Source organism: Oryctolagus cuniculus, chromosome 16 (genome assembly GCF_964237555.1).
Source record: "Oryctolagus cuniculus chromosome 16, mOryCun1.1, whole genome shotgun sequence".
Classification (NCBI taxonomy): Eukaryota; Metazoa; Chordata; class Mammalia; order Lagomorpha; family Leporidae; genus Oryctolagus; species Oryctolagus cuniculus.
The window spans coordinates 33,216,130-33,234,164 of record NC_091447.1 but is presented as its reverse complement, the minus strand read 5'-3'; the positions used below and the strand labels follow the sequence as shown (position 1 = coordinate 33,234,164).

At 44.7% G+C, this 18,035-nt stretch overlaps 1 protein-coding gene across 9 annotated transcripts in view; it reads right to left on the bottom strand.

The window, feature by feature from the left end:
- Window positions 1-18,035, bottom strand: part of HECW1 (HECT, C2 and WW domain containing E3 ubiquitin protein ligase 1) — a 407,022-nt gene that overhangs the window by 149,277 nt on the left and 239,710 nt on the right. The gene's annotated exons all lie outside the window — the stretch shown is intronic.

The following is an 18,035-nucleotide window of genomic DNA, read 5'->3' as shown; positions in this document are numbered from 1 at the left end:
CACGCTGGCTGCTTTGGACCACATAGGACTGAAGACGTCAGCACCAAGAAAAAATGCACTTTGGGTACAGGGCTGCTGTGTTTGAGAGGCTCAGCATTTGGCTTACTGAAGAGCAGGTGATAAGAATGTGTGAGAAGCACTGTGGGAATAAGAACATTAGCTGGAGTTTAGTAAACACTGAGTTCTCCCCAATGAATATTCCTTTTTTTCAAGATTTTTTTTTTTTTTGACAGGCAGAGTAGACAGTGAGAGAGAGATACAGAGAGAAAGGTCTTCCTTTGCCGTTGGTTCACCCTCCAATGGCCACCGCGGCCGGCACGCTGATCCGAAGGCAGGAGCCAGGTGCTTCTCCTGGTCTCCCTTGGGGTGCAGGGCCCAAGCACTTGGGCCATCCTCCACTGTACTCCCTGGCCACAGCAGAGAGCTGGCCTGGAAGAGGGGCAACTGGGACAGAATCCAGAGCCCCGACCGGGACTAGAACCCGGTGTGCCGGCGCCGCAAAGCAAAGGATTAGCCTAGTAAGCTGTGGCGCCAGCCCTTTTTCAAGATTTATTTATTTGAAAGGCAGAGTTATGGGTTGGGATGAGGGAGGGAGGAAGGGAGAGAGAGAGAGAATCTTCCATCTGCTGATTTACTCCCCAAGTGGCCCCAATGGCTAGGGCTAGGCTAGGTCAAAGCCAGGAGCCAGGATCTTCATCCAGGTCTCCCACAAGGGTGTAGGGGCCAGAGGATCTGGGTCGTCTTTGACTGCTTTGCCAGGTGTAGTAGCAGGGAGCTGGATTGGAAGTGGAGCAGCCAGGATTTGAACAGGCAACCAAGCATTCTTTTAGTAACATAGTTTCTTCTGGAATATAGACAGTTCTAAAAGTAGGGATGTGACAGATGGTATCAAATCTTAAAGAATAACTGAGTCATGGTGTTTGCTCCAGTGCAGAGGTTGTCTGACTTCAGCATGCATCAGGATTACCCACAAGGCTTGATTGAACACAGATGGCCAGACCCACCACAGATTGGATTTTTAAGTCTGGGGAGGCCCCCAGAGTCTGCATTTCTGACAAGTTCCCAGGTCACAGTGATGATGCTGGGAGGACCACACTGAAAAGCATCAATCTCAATGTCCCCTTGTTTTGATTTTTAAGATTTATTTATTTGAAAGAGTTACAGAGAGGTAGAGAGGTAGGTAGAGAAGTAGAGAGGTAGAGATAGAGAAGAGGAGGGGAAGGGAGGGGAGGGGAGAGGAAAGAGAGGGAGGAGAGAAGGAGGAGAGAGAGAGGGAGGAGAGAGAGAGAGAAAGGTCTTCCATCTGCTGGTTCACTCCCCAAATGGCCTCAATGGCCAGAGCTGAACCTATCTGAAGCCAGGAGCCAGGAGCCTCTTCTGGGTCTCCCAAGTGGGTGCAGGGGCCCAAGGACTTGGGCCATCCTCTGCTGCTTTCCCAGATGCATTAACAAAGAACTGGACAGAAGCAGAGCAGCCAGGACTCTAATCGGTGCCCATATGGGATGGCAGTGCTGCAGCTGGAGCTTCAACCCGCTGTGCCCTGGCCCCATGTTCCCTTCTTCTAAAGGCAATGGAAAGACCTCTCATCCTCTCAAAACTGTCTTGACCCTCACTCAAAATGTGAGAATCAGGTTCTGTGTAACCCATTGACCATGGAGCTAAAACTGAACCTACTATGTGTTCCTTTTATTGTAGGGAAGTCTGTTACTGGTCTCTCTGGCCAGTCATTCTTACGTGGTTCAGTCCCATTAAGGGACATTCATGATGCATGGACAGGGCTGCTGACTACACGGCCCACTGACATGTTTTCTTTGGTACATAAAGTCTATCAGCTTTTAGAAAATTAGCTTCCAGCATGTTTTTTTAAATTGGGAGATCTACTTAAAATGAGAAATCAGAATACCCAACATCAAGCAGCAGGAGCAGCTCTAAGACACCCATTGCTTCACATTTTAATGTCTCCAAAACCAGGGTGCAGCTAACCACTGATGCATCTTGTAATTATAATTGAAAGCTTTTTCCAGCTTGGCAGTTTGTAAAATCAGTGATTGTTTTAACACCATGGCACCTTGGATTCAATGAGGTTTGATACTAGCTGGCTCCCTGGAAGCTTGTTCTGGCATTTAACTGAAAAGTTAGATGTTGGCCATTGGTTTAAAGTAGCTTTTATAAAGCACAATAACCAAGTAAAGAATTCAGGACTGGATGTTGGGTTTCCTGGAGTTGAAAGCAATGGAATGACTCAGGTGTTTATGGGTATGGAGGGTGCAGAGAGGTGGGGGGCTGGAATCTGAACTTCCAATTCTCTGTCAGCTCCTTCTCATGCTGTAGGGCCTATGGCAAGACTATTAACTGCTACAATGCTTGTTTTTTTTTTTTAATTTTATTTATTTATTTTAAAGGCAGAGTTACAGAGAGGCAGAGAGGCAGAGAGAGAGGAGAGAGAGAGAGAGAGAGGTTCTCCATCCAATAGTGGCTGTTTCAATCTGGAGCCAGGAGCCAGGAGCTTATTCCAGGTCTCCCACACAGGTGCAGAGGCCCAACCACTTGGGCCATCCTCTACTGCTTCCCCAGGCCATAGCAGAGAGCTGGATGGGAAGTGGAGCAGCAGGGACTTGAACCGGTGCCCATATGGGATGCCAGCACTGCAGAGAGTGGCTCTACCTGCTAGGCCACAGTGTTGGTCCCTCACTTTTCTTTTCTATAAAACGGAGACTGCACTAGAACCTACCTCACTGAGTTCCCCTGATGACTGCATGAGACAATGTAGGTAAAGCAATTTGCTAAAAGGCTGCCACATAAGAAACACTGTAATTAGGCCAAATGTTGTGACTTATATTGCTAGTTTTAAACTTCTGACTGACCTTTTCCTGTTAAGAATTATGTGAACAGGAGTGGGTGTTGTGGTGCAGTAGTCTAAGCCACTGATTCGGAAGCCTATATCCCATATCAAAGTGCCCGACTCAAATCCTGTCTATTTTACTTATTTTTTTTCAACTTTTATTTAATAAATATAAATTTCAAAGTACAACTTTTGAATTATAGTGGCTTTTCCCCCCATAACCTCTCTCTCACCTGCAACCATCCAGCTTCCTGCTAATGTCCCTGGAAGGCAGCAGATGATGGTCCAAAGTCTTGGGTCCCAGCCTCCCACATGGGAGACCCAGATGGTGTTCCTGGCTCCTGCCTTCAGGCTATCCTGTCCCTGGCTGTTGTAGGCATGTGGGAAGTGAACCCATGGCTACAAGATCTCTATCTTTCCTTCTCTCTCTCACTCCACCTATTAAATAGTAAGTAAATAAATCTTAAAGAGTTGTGTAAACAGATTGCACTTCTGATTCCTTACTTCATATATGAGGAATCTGAAACATGAATGGGCCAATCAAAGGACCCACTCATAGCTGCTCACACCAAACCAACCAGGGCCAGAGCCCAGAACACTGGACTCTCAATTTACCATAAAGAGGAACTCTCTTTCCACTTGTTGGACATTTTGATCCAGCTTAGAATGTTAGAAATATGCCACATGCTCAAACCCAACAAAAAGCATGGACATCTATCTAAAACCTATGAATTATCAGTGTAGAACATTTGTATAATCTTAAAAAAGCCTTCCTACTTACATTTCTTGTGCTGTTAACACATTCTTTATATCTATAAGTCTGCAAAAGATCTAAAGGTGACTCTGTTGTTCTAGTTGGTTGTGTATTGAGGCAAATATATCAGCAGAAGCAAGCAGGGAAGTTTCTTTTGTAAAAGTATTTAAAATTGGCTTTATCCTTCAAACTTGAGAGACCTCAGGGAATTCCTTAACCAGCCAGACACTAACTCTGCAGTAGTTTCCATGAGTGGAGACCATAGAGAGCCCTCAATCCTCGAAGACTCAGATAAAGGTGGGAGAGGAAGGTGATAAGTCAATATCCACAACCTTGGCCCACTTGATTCCAACCCAAGGGAGGGGGCCGATACGGGTCTGGGTGGGAAGAGAGAGGTAAGAACTAGGGGGAAGAATTCAGAGGGAATGAGAGAACGAGGGCTAGTGGTTTAACTGCAACAACATTTTCTGCAAGGAAAGGATGCAACCAAGAGTCATCTTTGGGAGTTGCTGCAGTGCCCTCTACATGGCGCTCATATTCTGCTCATCTGATCACTCCCTCTGCACACGCAGCACAGGAAAGCAAGTGCACTGTCTGGCACGCCACATTCCTCTGGATCAACTTCACATGCTGCTACTTCTGTCTACAGTTTTCTATCTTCGGTTTCCAAGGGACTCATGTCAAACTGTTTTTAATTTTTTAAATGAAATCTTGCTAGGAAAGTGAAAAAATAAAGTCAAGAGTACAGTGAGCTTATGTTAGCTTTTGGACCCTTTGGTTTGCCCAGATGAGAGAGCTGAAGAACATTCCTCCTTCATCTGGGAGCTAGGACAAGGGGTCACAGTGTGAGGCTAGGAGTGGTAGGGCTGAGACAGGGGGATGTGGGCGTGGGCATGTTTATGGAAGGGTTTCACTAGAAGATGGGGAAAAACACAGTTATTTGGGAATATCTACATGATCACTTTGGGGTCAGGCTGTCTTGGGGAGGAAGCCCAACTGGGGCTGAACTCATGGTGGGAAGTAAGCTGCTTGAGCCAGGGCAGCTCTGCCACTTCAGGGTGATGCACATCTCTGGGAGTGGATTTCTGCATCGTGTGGATGCTCAAAAGTCCTGGTTGAGTTGGCGTAGTTCTTTCTTCCTCCATCTTCAACCTCAAAATACTGGGAAGATTGGCGGTACCTCTGAGCCTTTGTGGCAGGCAGAATTCTAGGGTGGGTACCAGGGTTTTCTGCTCCTGGCACACATGCCCTGCAAAATCCTGGAGAGTGTGAATCACTTGTGTGATTAGGTTATGATACCTGTCACAGTTATCATTAAGAAAGTACGTTCATAAGGGTGAGCCTAACTTAACCCCACAAGCCCTTTTTACCCAGGCCTAGAAGACAGAGTCCAGGATTCAAAGTGAGAAGTGTTGGATGACTTGATGATAAAGGGGGCCAGGTGGCAAGGGCAGTAGGCAGCCTGCCAGAACTGAGAACGGTCCTTGGTTGAGCCAGCTAGGAAATGGGCATCTCAGCCCCACAACCATGAGGAACTGAATTCTTTCTACAAGAATGAGCGTGAAATCGAGTTTTCCATGTAATTTCCAGATGAGAGCATGGCCTGGCTGATATCTTGATTTTAAATAGATCTCTTGCACTACAATGTGTAGAGATTTCAGCGAGGCTTTGCTGGACCTCTGCCCAACAGATCTGTAAATGATAGCAGCTGCTTTAAGCTGCCAACTTTGTGATCATTTGTCACACCACAATATGAAACCAATACAACCTTCAGTCTGTTTTCTTTGTGAGTCAGATCTCCTTTCAACATACTCTTCTGTCTTGGGAGAAATATCTGTCTGATTGTAAGAGCCAACAACAATCACATCAGTATTCTTCAGGAGCAACTGTGGTCAGTGTCCTTCCCCTGGAAACCATGAGCCCTTTGGCTGGTGTTGCTTCCCTTTGAGCAAGAGTCACTTGAACATGCAGGAGTCAGTCCCCTACCACACCCTCAGGGCTATGTGTGCCCACTGTGGTCACGGTGCCGCCACTTGATCCTGTAGCCTCAAGCCTCACTGGCCAAAAGTGTAAGCTCAAGGCCGGCGCCGCGGCTCACTAGGCTAATCCTCCACCTAGCGGTGCCGGCACACCGGGTTCTAGTCCCGGTTGGGGCGCCGGATTCTGTCCCGGTTGCCCCTCTTCCAGGCCAGCTCTCTGCTGTGGCCCGGGAGTGCAGTGGAGGATGGCCCAGGTGCTTGGGCCCTGCACCCCATGGGAGACCAGGAAAAGCACCTGGCTCCTGGCTCCTGCCATCGGATCAGCACGGTGCGCCGGCCGCAGCGCGCCAGCCGTGGCGGCCATTGGAGGGTGAACCAACGGCAAAGGAAGACCTTTCTCTCTGTCTCTCTCTCTCACTGTCCACTCTGCCTGTCAAAAAATAAAAAATAAAAATAAAATAAAATAAAATAAAAAATATTTACTTAAAAAAAAGTGTAAGCTCAAGTATTTTGCAAGTAGTTTGAAACCTTTCTTGAAGTAGATAGAGAACAGACACAACTTCCTCTGTGTTTCCACTTTTAGAGCACTTTGTAGGGGTAAGAAATTGGTAGTTCATGATTAACAACTGAATCTATTGTTTCAAACTTTTTTTTCTTAATTTTATTTATTTATTTACTTGAAAAGGAGAGGGGGAGGGAGAGAGAGAAAGAGAGGGAGAGAGAAAGTGCTTACCAGTACACACTCCCATCCACTGGTTCACTCTATAAATGCCTGCAATGGCCAGGACAGAGATGGGTTGAAGCTAGGAGCTGAGAACTCATCTAGTAGTCCCATGTGAGTGGCAAGAACACAACAATTTGACTCATCAGTGCTGCCTTCCAGGCTGTGCATTAGCAGAAAGCTAGAATCAAGAGCCAGAGCCACAGCCAGGAATAGAACCCAGGCCCTCTGATATAGCATGAGGGCCAAGGTGTGCCCAGACACTGTAGATGTACAGGAGGGGATTCAGCCCAACCTAAGGGGTGGAGGATGCCAGAAGAAGAGAGACTAATTCAGTCAGGGATTTCCACTATCTGAAATATATATAAATAAATAGATGTATAGAAAGACATTCTTTGGGAGAACTGGCTTGTTCAGTTATGAAGACTGAGGACTTCTATGCTTTGCCATCTTAAATTTGAAGGCCCAGGGAAGCCAGTAGTGTAGTTCTGGCCCAGGCCCAAAGGCCTAGCAACTGGGGGAGACAAAGGCCCCAGTCCTGGTCTGAAGGCTCATGAGCTGAGAGCTTGGAAGGACCAGAGCTGTGGCATAGCAGGTCAAGCCACTGCCTACAATGCTAGCATCCCATATGGATGCTGGCTCAAGTCCCTGCTGCTCCACTTCCAATCTAGATCCCTGATAATGCACCTGGAAAAGCAGTGGAGGAATGGTCCAAGTGCTTGGACCCATGTGGGAGATCCAGATGAAGCTCCTGGCTCCTGGCTTGGGTCTGGCCCAGCCCTGGCCATTGTGGCAGTTTGGGGAATGAACCAGTAGATGGAAGACTCATTTTATCGCTCTCCCTCCTTCCTTCCCTCCCTCTGTAACTCTGCCTTTTGAATAAATAAAATAAATCTTAAAATAATTGAGACCTTGGAGGCCCAAGAACAGAAGATGGATGACCTGGAGTGAATGAAGGATGAAAATTCACACTCTCTTTTTGTTCTGTTTGGGCCCACAGGGGATTAGATGAGCCTTCCTGCAGTGGTGAGGTGACTGACACAGTCTGTCATAGAAACATCCTCACAGCTGTGCTCAGAAATAGCACATACCAGCTATCGGGGCATCCCTTAGCCCAGCCAGGTTGATCCATAAAACTACTGATTACAGAGGAGAAATGGGAGGCTTTCTGAAGTTGGCAGAGATCACAGAAGGCTCCCAGAGAAGACTCCTAACTGGGTGTCTCTAAAGAACAAGGAATGAGCCAGGGGAAGAAGGAAAAGGATAGATAGTGGCAATGGTTTATGCTCCAATGAGAATGGTTTATGCTACCATGGAGAAGAGAAAGGCAGAGGGAGGGAAGGAAGGAAGGAGAGGAGAGAACAGGAGAGGGTGAGGGCGAGGAGAGGGAGGAAAGAATGTCGGGTTTGGTGAGGGATGAGAAGAAAGGGTGGAGGATGAGCAGTCCCTTTGAATCCCTTCCTTTGTCCTCTGGTTGAATTCAGAATCTCATCAATAATGAAATTCCTCAAGATTATGGTCCTTCCAGGCCTGGTGCTAGGGTTTGAATATGATTTGGCTCCTGAACTCATTCAGGACTTTAACCCCAAGGCAGTCCCTCAAGGGACCGAGCCAATCATAGTTTGGGAGGTGGGCCTAGTGGGAAGACGGTGGGTCACTAGGGGTGTGTCCTTGGCAGCGAAGCTTGGTCCTGAAAGTCTGAGTCAGGTGCTGCTGGACCTGTGATGCCTCCTCTGCGTGTGTCCTGCCTTTACCATGCAGCACCTGGCTGACCAGACCACCTGAGCTTAGACTTAAGCCTCCCAAAACTGTGACCTATAGACCTTTTCTCTCCATTAGCTGCCTCAGGCATGGAAAACTAATAAACCTGGATTTTGGTTTCAGCATTAGGTGCAGTTAGGGATGTAGCAGTGACAAGTTGAACTCTGTACTTAGTGTAGGGTTAATTATATAAAGTTAACTAAAAACAGATCTTAGTGAAAAATAAGAATGGGAATAGGAGAGGGAGGAGGAAGAGGGATGGGAGTACAGGTGGGAGGGAGGGTAGGCTGGGAAGATTCACTGTGTTCCTCAATTTGTATTTATGGAATGCAAGAAGTTTGTATACCTTAAATAAATGTTTTCAGGGGGAAAAAAGAGTTAGCTCTTTGCCTCCCAGTGTATGAGAATGGAGAGAAGGAAACTGCTCTAGTTCTCCTGTTTTAAAATAATTACTAATTTTCTGCAAGATCTTTGAGTCAATTAAGTCAGAGGAGCTATGTCAGTTTTTGTTCTATCTGGGTCACACGCCCGTTTGGTGAAAGAAAACAAGTGTGTTTTGCACCAGGTGCTTCCCAGCCACCCACACCCTTTCTCTGAATAGACGAGCAATTGGGAGGGATAATCCCAGGAAGGACGCATGTGATGGTGCGAATGTGAGAATATTTACTTCTCAATGAAAAGACGATTCTGAAGAGATGTCTACAAAAATGATCCTGTGTTTACACAAACCTTCTCTCCCTCACTCAGTGGCTAGACGATTTCTACTGTGTTCCTATGTAAAAACTACGTATGCATTTTAGAGAGAGACGTGTTTTTCCTTGTTGATGATAGGTCTTCTGGCCTGTGACGTGCCTCAGGGGCACTCATCTTCAGGGAGAAATCAGGAGAAGCCTGCTGAGGTCGGTGGATGGCCTTGCTGCCGGCCCTAATATGCTCAGCACCCCAGGGCCCATCCACCTGCAGTGCCCCTGCACCCCCTGCAGATGTGTCCACAGTGAGTATCCTGTGGCCTGCAGGGACCCGGGCTGTGCGAGGAGCGGGGTCCTTTTCCTTCTTTCATCTGTTGCCCCAAAGTTCTGAATCTTCCATTAAGTATCAGTCAGAACCCAAGAACCTCACACCTACCACCTTCTGCATGGCCAGGTCCTATGCAGAAAATTGAAGCTCATCTCCCTGGCTGCCTAAATTGTGATTTTCAAAGAAAAAGTCTCTTAAATAACAAGATTCCTGCCAAGGCTGTAGAAATAATAAATAGCAATTTTGATCATATTGTTTTCTTAGAAATATCTGTTGAAATAAAATGCATAGGTCAGTTGTTATTTAAAGATTCTCCTCCTCCTCCTGTTCATTCTCCTCTCTCCCATAGAAAATATTCTAGGATCACTCAATGCCTTTAAAGGAAATATCTTGAGTATAAATACTAAGCTTTTGCTTATAGCCCATAACTCATTTTTTTGTCCCTTTCAAACTTCCCATGTATTGTCCAAATATGCACACAGCTTCTCCACGTGATGCTGATCCTGAAGTCTGTGTATTTTGCTACCAGAGCGCAGGGGTAGTCCTGCAGAGAAACGGCTACAGAATTAGCTCACGGACGTCCTGGCTCTCAGGGATGTTTGCCTGAAACTCCTCCCTGCTCAGCAAGTGTGGGGAGCACCACAGGCATTGCTCAGCTCGTCTGCAGACATCCTTTCAAGTTTCCTGAACTGAGTTCTAATTTTATCACCTACAGATGTCATTACAGATTCAGAAATTGAGGCTCAAAAATGTTCAGTGGGGGCTGGCGATGTGGCCTAGGGGGTAAAGCTGCCACCTGGGACGCCATCGTCCCACGTGAATGCTGATTCATGTTCTGATGTTCTACTTCTTGTCCACGTCCCTGCTAATGGCCTGAGAAGGCAGTGGAAGATGACCCAAGTACTTGGGACTCTGCCATCACCCTGGGAGACCCGGATGGATTTCAGGCTCCTCACTTTGGCCTGGCCTAGCCTGGCACCTGTGGCCATCTGGGGAGTGAACCAGCAGATGGAAGATCTCTGTCTCTTCCCTGCTCTCTCCCTGTAACTCTGATTCTCAAATAAATAAACAAATTTTTCCTTTTTTTAAAATTAAATAACTTGGGCACGAGCCCATGTTGGTGGATACAAGTGCGACTTGCCAGGTGTTGCTCTGGTGAGCAACTGGTTAGGGCAGGCAGGCACATCCTGACCCTAGCAGCTGCAATTAGTAGGGGGAGCAAACACAAATAAAAGACAAAACGAGAACCATGGATGAACATGAAGACTGGAGATATGTGCAGAATATTTCAGATAGGGAGGTTATGGCGCCTCCCTGAGGAGGTAACATTTGAGACAGACAAAAAGAGGGAGGCATTTACATATTTAGGGGGAAATGTTCCAAGCAGAGAAACATGAGGTGCTAAGCCTCCAAGGGAAGCACCAGCTTGCACAAGGGTCAAAAAGAGAATCTACGAGGCTAGAATTCCCTGGAAAAGAAGTTGGCAGCAGTGAGCAGGGGAAAATCACTGAGGACTTTAAAGGCTATGCAAAGAATGACTGATGGAGAAAAGGCACTGCAGTTATGAGCAGAAATCTCACATGATAGAGCATGAACGACCAATAGAGAGAACTGGTGCTACTGGAGAGAGAGGAGTAATTTTGGGATCAAAGTTTCTTAGAAGGGAAGACAGAAGGGACCCTATGCACCAACGGGAGGCTGCTCCAGACCACTCATGACCAGGAGAGAGGCACAGCCCAAGGCCACAGGAAGCAGGCTGGTGGACTTGGTGGCAGGAGGGCAGGATGGCTGTGCCTTGGTTGCCTGCATTTTCTCAGTCAGAGAAGGCGGATCACCAACCCACAGCGGAGAGAGGGAGGGTGCCGGGCATTAGAGGGAAAAGAAGGAAGTACTGAGCAGCCTCTTCTCAACATGGAGAAAGCAGAGCTTCTGGGAGTGAGCTCAAAGGGGCTCTGGAGAGCTGTGGTCTTACAGTTCAAAGGCTCCTCTCTTGCTTGAAGTGAGTCAAGAGTAGACAGAGAATTGAATTTTACCAGAGTCGCGTTTTGCTGAGAGAAACTGACAGGAAGATAACTTGTGCAAGCAAGAGAATTAGGTGATAAATCTTATGAAATCTCAAGTGATGAAATCTACACTGGGCAAGGAGATGATAACTTGTGGGATAATGCAGTTGGGAATCAGGAGGCTGGAAGTGAACCGCAAAGGTGGTGGCGGTGAGGGGAGGATGATAGTCCAAGGTGTGGAATTAGAAATGGAATGGAAAGGCTGGGGTGTGGGACAAATCATCAAATTATAGGAATATAGGAGCCATGAGGAACCAAAGAATCCCCTTTAAGTCCCATACCGTAGTGCAGTTTTATACAATAGGAACAGTGGTAACTAACTTTTGTCTGTATCCATAGAGGGTTAGACTCCTAGAGGACAGCTCAGACCCATAACTCCCACAAGCCTGATGGCTGGAAGGCATAACACCCCATTTCAGTTTTTTTTTTTTTAAGCATCCCTGGCTGCTATTTGGAAAATGTGGTGCAATGGACTATTTTCTTTAGTAGTTGGCAATAAATACAAAGTGAATGAGGGAAACATTAGCCCAATTTACTTGCATAGCCTAAAGTGGAATAAAACTTGTGACAAAACAGTATTATTCATTTCAGTATTCCATTATTTTCTTGGATTATTCCAGCAGGGATTTGCAGAATGGGAACTGAGTATATGAAAGATTATATAACTGTCCATGCTGGCTATCTCATTGACTGGAAAGGATGCCTTTACCTCTTCCAAATGCACACAGTAGAAAGGAGAGCAAGGGTTGGAATCAAGCTTTTTGTCTGACTTCTGCATGCTTCCTTGCTCTTATCACTTCAATAAGGCACTTATGGGAGCAAAGGTGCATGTACACACACACACACACACACACACACACACAGTGACTACCACTTCCTAAATCTAGAATGAAGATTGTTCATATTTCCTGCTCAAAGCATAAAGGATTCCAACAATGTATATTTGGGACACGTGAGGCAGCAATGCAGAATCCTCCTAAGGTTGATTACCAAGAGAGTTCTATCTGTAAACCGTGTGATTGTTCCAGGTTGTAAGTAGCTCCTTACTCCTCTTGAATAAACCTACTCCTAACAACCTTCCCCCAACCCCACACACACCCAGTAGTCACTGTGCATATGAGAAGGCAAAATCACCTCCTGTTAGCTCTTTAAGTCCTTAGTAAAAAGCAAACTAAAGAGACTTAGAAACTTCTAGGAATGAAGTATATAGAGTGATTAAGAATAGTTAGTCCAAATAACTAAATTTATAGAATCTTAGAGTAATGTTGACAATTTTAAGCAGGATTTTTTTTAAAACCTGAAGTGTAGCATTATACATATTGTACATATTACAATGAAATTAAATAGATTGCAAATAAGCACAAGGATCTTTTGAAAACATCTAATTAGTGACTATGGGTAAATTATATAAGTCTCGATGTATAAATATGTTGTGTCCAAATACGGAGCTCTAATAATACTAAGCTTCTACTAACTACCTCTGAAATGCAGCCATCTTTGGGATCTGACAAATCAGCCACTTTTCACAAAGGATGCCTGCATTCAAGAGTGTGGGTAGGGAAATTAGCCACAGCCCTGGGAGAGGTATAAGAAAATCCCAAGGATCAGAATCCCCTTTGATCATAGGCTTGCATGATAATTCTGACTCCCCTTTGAGCACACATAAGCATCTGAAGGCAACAAGCTTAAGGATTCATTAATTGAAGAACTTGTGTCACTTTGGCTAAATGTAACCTAGGCAGGACTGAAAAGGAGAGAAATAAGGTTATCTCTGAACATTAAAATACAAGGGCTGGATTCCAAATTTTCTTCTTGTTCATGAAACGATACTGGGAAGCATTCTGATATGAAAACACCAGCCCTGTCCCCCTGGTCTTCTCTAGCACCTGAGATTCAGGGCACCTTCACCACACAGCTCAGGCAGTTGGCGGGGGTGGGCTCTGCTGGTCTATCAGAACTCAAGACTAGTTATTGGTGTGGCTCAGGGCAAGATTGCACACGGAGTAACAAACACTTGAGTAAGTGTGTCTTGAGGACTTCACTCCTTGCATTAGTCTTGCTGTGTATTTTAAAGCAAAGAAATTAACAGAGCAGAGGTAATCCACTTGTTCATTAACCTGAACTTCACTTTGTCTACAGAGCAAGAAAGCTTTGTTTCAGAAAATGCATTTCTTGTGACCTTTTTGAAGTTCCCTCACAATACCTTCTGTAACAGGCTTGAACATGTGGCCACTGTAATGGCTGCCCTGCCACACTCCAGTGCGGGGAAAGCACAACCTGAGCCATCTTCTCCTGCCTGCATCTCTCCACGTGTGGCCAGGAGTTATTTTTCTTGGGGTGGGAGGAACCAAGTCCGAGGCATCTCTGGCCTATCAGGAAGCTCATCCACTGCACCTGCTCACCAGGCTTAATTATCGGATTTCATTTCCTTGTGTCAGCTCTGTGCAATCCTTGGTAAATAAGAATTCTTTTCAGTTTTTGCTTCCAGAAGAAAAAACTTTTCCTAGGTAAAAACCTTTTTCCTTAGGTACCACTAAATTGAACACTGGAGCTGAGAGCCACAAATCTGTAATCAGGATTTTTATATTTGAAATTTCTTACCTTTTGCTGAAATATTAATAAAAAAAGTTTTTTTTAGTAGAGAAGCCACTGAGGATTTAAAAACAAGAATGTTTTCAGGTAGACCTTAAAAAACAAGATTTATTTAAGTGAAAAGCAGAGTAAGAGAGAGAGAGAGAGAGAGAGAGAGAGAGAGAGAGAGAGAGAATGAGAAAAAAATCTTCCATCAGCTGGTTCACTCCCTAATTGGAGCTCTGATGCAGAATGCAGGTATCTTCACTGTCATTTTAACCACTAGGCCAAACACCTGCCCCAAGTCTTGATTTTTAATGAACTTCTTAAACATGTTTCTAAACTGCTTCTTTAATTATTAAAAAGTGCTATCTGCTTAATTGATCAGTGCAATAAATCAGATGGCATATATCAAAATATTATAATTATGTACATTTGCAATTATTTCACCTTATCTCTTTATAGCTAATTATTTTTCTTATTCACATCCTGGGACACTTGGTCAAAGGGAGGCTCCATTTTCCCCTCACTGTCCTTCTTGGCATTCATTACTCTCTTACAATATTTTAAAGATGCAGAGTACTCTTATATAATGCTGAAAACATAAGTAATATTTTCTTTAAGATTTTATTTATTTGACAGGTAGAGTTACAGACAGTGAGAGAGAGAGACAGAGAGAAAGGTCTTCCCTCTGTTGGTTCACTCCCCAAATGCCCACAACAGCCAGAGCTGGGCTGACCCGAAGCCAGGAGCCGGGTGCTTCTTCCCAGTCTCCCACGTGGGTGCAGGGGCCCAAGTACCTGGGCCATCCTCCACTGCTAGCCCAGGCCACAGCGGAGAGCTCGACCGGAAGAGGAGCAACCAGGACTAGAATCGGTGCCCATATGGGATACTGGGGCTGCGGGCGGAGGATTAACCTAGCGCACCATGGCGCCGCCCCCATAAGTGACATTTTCAAGAGCTTCCTTTGTTTATTGCTTTTATTTATTTATTTACTCATTTATTGCTCTGAATTTATTTCAGAAGAGATCAATCTTTATATATTTTCTTTTTAAAATTTGATTTATTTATCTGAGGGAGAGAAAAAGGAGAGAGGGAGGGAGAGAGAGCAGGCATAAGAGAAAGCCCACCTACTAATTCATTCCCCAAATGCTAGCAAAGTCAAGGGTTAGTCCAGGCCAAATCTAGGAGTTGGGAACTCAGTCCAGGTCTCCCACGTGATCGAGACCCAACACCCCGAGTATGCAGTAGCAGGAAACTGGAATTGGAAGCAGAGCCAGCACGGAGATCCAGGTACTCCAGTCCAGGAGGCAGGCATCACAAGTGGGCTTAAGGGACAGCTACACCAAATACCCTGTCTCCTTCTACCACTTCTCTTAACACTTCTCTTCCTTCGAGTCACAGAATACTTTCTACAGATAACGAATGATGGTAACAAATTCGATGCAAAGAATGCAACAACAAATAATTTTACTGTCCACATTACTGAGTCTCCCCTAAGAAATATTTCTTCTGTAAGCCACCATGTCCACTGACAGATAAACAAATGTTATATCTACATACCAGGGCATAGGACATTCTGTTACATGCTGTAACACAGATGAACCTTGAGGTCATTACTTTAAGTAAAATAAGCAATCACAAAAGGACAAATACTGTGATTCCACTTATATGAAGGATGATAGAGCAGTCAAGTTCACAGAGGCAGGAAATAGTACAGTGGTTACTAGGGGCTGGAGGAGGGGATGGGGGAGTTAGTCATTAATAGGTCCTGTTGGGGAGATGAAAAAAAATGAAAACTAACAACCTTCAAGGAGGGAGGGAGGGAGGAAGAGAGGGGGAGAGGGGGAGAGGGGGAGAGGGGGAGAGGGGGAGAGAGGGAGAGAGGGAGAGAGGGAGAGAGGGGGAGAGGGGGAGAGGGGGAGAGAGGGAGAGGGGGAGAGGGGGAGGGAGAGAACACGAGTTTAGTCTGTATCAGGGCATCAGAGAACTCGCCCACTCAGGTCTCAGGAATGCAGGAATTTCCAGCACTGCTAACCTGCATTGCTGCTAGCTTGTTCCGTTCCAAACTTGGGTCATTCCAAGAACACTTTAATCAACAGGTGTTACTCAGCTTCTGGCCTGAGCACTTTCTTCATCTGTGGTCTTAATCACCTATCATGGGCTTCAGTATTTATCAGTTACTTTTTTTTGCTGTTTATCACTGCCACAGGTATACCCATAGTCTTTCTCTTTGCATCATGAGTTAAATTGTGACACAAGTTTTTAAGTTTCTGCATCTAGCCAGGCCAGAAATGGGAAGATAGGATAGGGGACATATTTTTTCCTTGATGTAATTGGACATTTTTCTTTCATAAAAACATTGATCCTAAATTAGAGAGCCACAAAAGAAATAAGAGATTCTACAATCCCACTATTTCGATGACTTCTCTTGATTTTATATATAAAAAATGATCTACTGTTAAAAAACACAAACAGGTGAAGAGAGGTACGGTATGATAAGGTAAATCCCTTACTTTCAGCTTCAGACCTGGTCCAGCCATGGTCATTGTGGGCACTTGGGGAGTGAACCAGCAGATAGGTGCTTGTTTTTTCCCTCCTTCCTCCCTCCCTCCCTCCCTCTCTTTCTCTCCCCCCCTCCCTCTCTTTCCCTTTTAATGGATAAATAAAAAGTAGAAAGAAATTCCTCTATATCTTTTCATAGCTGATACTCATCTACTTTTAGTGCTAAATAATCCTCATTGTGGATATGCCACAGTTTATTTATCCATTTGCCTACTGAAGGCTGTCTTGGTTGCTTCCAAGTTTTGGTAATTATGAATTAAAGCTGCTATAAACTTCCTTGTGCAGTTTTTGTGCGAACATAAGTTTTCCATTTCTCTACATAAATACCAAGGCGTGCGATCATATGGTCAGAGTATGTTTAGTTTTGTAAGAAACTGCCAAACTGTCTCCAAAGTGTCTGTACCATTTGTATTGTACCATCAAGGAGGGAGAGTTCCTTTTGCTCCACATCCTTGCCAGCATTTTGTCAGTTATTTGGATTTTGGTTATTCTAATAGGTGAATAGTGGCACCTCATTGCTGTTTTAATTTGCCATTCTCAATGACACATAACCTTGCATATTTTCCATATGTGTATCTTCACTGGTGAAGGGTCCATTTAAGTCTTTTGCCCAATTTTAATTGGGTTGTTCATTCACTTGTTACTGAGTTTGAGAGTTCTAGGTATATTTTTGATAGCAGTCCTGTATCAGGACATGCCTTTGGCAATTATTTTCCTCCAGTCTGTGCCTTGGATCCTCATTCTCTTGTTAGAGCAGCTTTTCATGTGTTTGGTTGCCACTGCATTTTTTTCTCTTAAAAATTGAGTTTAGGTTCTTTACCACTTCTAAAAGGGTTGGTTGTCTTTTATTTAGTGATATGAATGAGTTCTATGTAAATTGAGGAAATTAGAATTTTCCAATTTTTTCCTTGGTTATACTTATTTTTTTTTTTACTTTTTACTTTTCAGAGATGCACCTAGCACAAGATCACCCAGGCATATACAGCAAATACCAGTCGACACAAAGGGAGAGATAGACTCCAATACATTAATAGTGGGGTGATTCAACACCCCCTTGTTATCAATGGACAGATCCTCCAGACAGAAAATCAACAAAGACACATCATGCTATTGAATAAATGAACCTAACAGACATTTATAGAACATTTCACCCAACATTTATAGAAAACACATTTTCTCACCAGCACATGGAACATTCAATAGGACAGATTATATATTAGGCTGCAAATGAAATCTCAGTATATTTAAGGAGATTGAAATCAGACTATGTATCTTATCAGATATCAAAAGAATAAAACAATAAATCAGCAAGAACAACAGAATATTTACAAATACGTGGAAATTAAACAACATGCTACTGAACAACCAATGTGCCACTGAAGAGATTGAAACAAAAATAAAAAACTTTCTTGAATAAGTGAAAATATATCATATCAAAACATGTGGGAGGGGCTGGTGCTGTGGCGTAGCGGGTAAAGCCACCACCTACAGTGCCAGCATCCCATATGTGTACCAGTTCAAGTCCTAGCTGCTCTACTTCCAATCTAGCTCTCTACTAAGGCCTGGGAGAGCAGTGGAAGATGGCCCAAGTCCTTGGGCCCCTGAACCTGTGTGGGAGACCCAGAAGAAGCTCCTGGCTTCTGGCTTCAGATCAGCTCTGGCCATTGCAGCCAGCTGGGGAGTGAAGCAGCAGATGGAAGACCTCTCTCTCTCTCTTTCTGCCTTTCCTTCTCTCTGTATATAATTCTGACTTTCAAATAAA